Source organism: Rousettus aegyptiacus, unplaced genomic scaffold (assembly GCF_014176215.1).
Source record: "Rousettus aegyptiacus isolate mRouAeg1 unplaced genomic scaffold, mRouAeg1.p scaffold_m13_p_8, whole genome shotgun sequence".
In the NCBI taxonomy this organism is placed as follows: Eukaryota; Metazoa; Chordata; class Mammalia; order Chiroptera; family Pteropodidae; genus Rousettus; species Rousettus aegyptiacus.
The window spans coordinates 90360612-90362342 of NW_023416311.1; the positions used below are offsets into that span (position 1 = coordinate 90360612).

The 1731-nt window shown below is 36.2% G+C and overlaps 1 pseudogene; it reads left to right on the plus strand.

Moving 5' to 3' along the window:
• The first annotated feature begins 356 nt into the window (after positions 1–356).
• LOC118607271 lies at positions 357–475 on the plus strand (annotated as a pseudogene).
• Positions 476–1731: the final 1256 nt, after the last annotated feature.

The following is a 1731-nucleotide window of genomic DNA, read 5'->3' on the forward strand; positions in this document are numbered from 1 at the left end:
CCAGTCTGACTGAGAGGCCCCTTCCAGTATGCCCACTTCCTCCATCCACAGTGCCATCCACAATTCAGACTACGATTTTCTCTTGCCTACATTTCTGTAACTAATTGATCTCCATAGCTCTGGTTTTATTTCCCTCAAACCTATTTCCCATACAGCTGCCAGAGTAAATTTTCTGAAGTGTAAATATGTAATATGTAAATTGGCTCTCGTTTTTTTCCCAGCACTCTTAGGATAAAGTCCAAACATTTAGCAGAGCAAATAAGCTTCCTCGTAATCTAGACCAGCACAGTTCAACATGCTGTGAGTCACATATATTATTTAAAGTGTCCCAGTGGCCATATTTAAAAGTAAAAAAAGTCTATGGCCATGCCACCCTGAAAACACCTGATCCTGTCTGATCTCGGAAGCTAAGCAGGGTCAGGCCTGGTTAGTACTTGGATGGGAGACCACCTAGGAAGATTGGGCGTGATAGGCAAATAAATAAATAAATAAATAAATAAATAAATAAATGTAAAAAAAAGGAGGAAATAATTTTAATCTTTTATTTAACCCAATATATTAAAAATATTGTTTCAATATGCAATCAATATTTTTAAAATAGTGATGAGATATTTTCAGTCTTTTTTCTTGTACCTAAAATTATTTCAATAACCGAATCAAGTATTACTTTAAATTAAATTGATTAATTAAAATTAATTATATTTAAACTTCAATTTTTCTGTCATATTAGGCCCACTTGAAACACTTAATAGCTACATATGCCTAGTTCAATAGTTGCCATCTTGAACAGCATGGATCTAACCTTTGGTCAAATCCTCAGTAAGACCTGAAGGACATTATACTAAGTGATATAGGTCAGACAGAGAATGAGAAATATAATATGGTATTGCTTATATGTGAAATATGAAAAAAATCAAACTCATAAAAACAGAAGAGTAGAATAGAGGTTACCAAGGGTTGGGGATGGAGGTATGGGGAGACATTGCTTAAGGGTACAAACTTGCAGCTAGTAGACAAACAAGACCTGAGGATCTAATGCACTATAGTGAACGTAGGCAACAATATTGTATTGTAATCATCCAACTTTCTATGGGGTAGATCTTAATTCTTCTCACCACAAAGAAAAGAGAGTTGGCATGGAGTGCTAACTATCCCTACAATGACAATCATATTACAATGTATAAATGTATCAAATCAACATGTTGTACACTTTAAATTTACACAATGTTTAATGTCAAATATATTTCAATTAATAAGAAAATAATAACAGCAGCCAACACCGATATATGTCAGGCACTGGTCTAAGTGTTTTCAATATTAACTTATTTTAATTGAGTTGTCACAGGACAACAATCCTATATAGATACCATTAGGTCTCCAACTTAAAGAAGGCAAAATCGAGACACAAAGAGGTTGTATAATTTGCCCAAGTTCACACAGCTAGAAAGTAGCAGAATTGAGGTTTGAATCCAGGGAGTCATGCCCTCAAACTTTGCTCTCAACCACGACAATCTTGACTGCCTCAAATTCCCGGAGCTCAGGGGCTCAGGGCTGTCACATCTGTTTCTTCCTCATGTTTTAGTGAATCTCTAGTAGAGGCTTGGGGATGCACATTGGATCCTTCAGACCGGGAATGGGGGGTGGAGGAGTGGGGGAGTGTCATTTCCCACACTGCAGTATTATTTTTCTGGTAATCGTTTGGTATTTAATCTATGTAGATTGTGGAAGTCA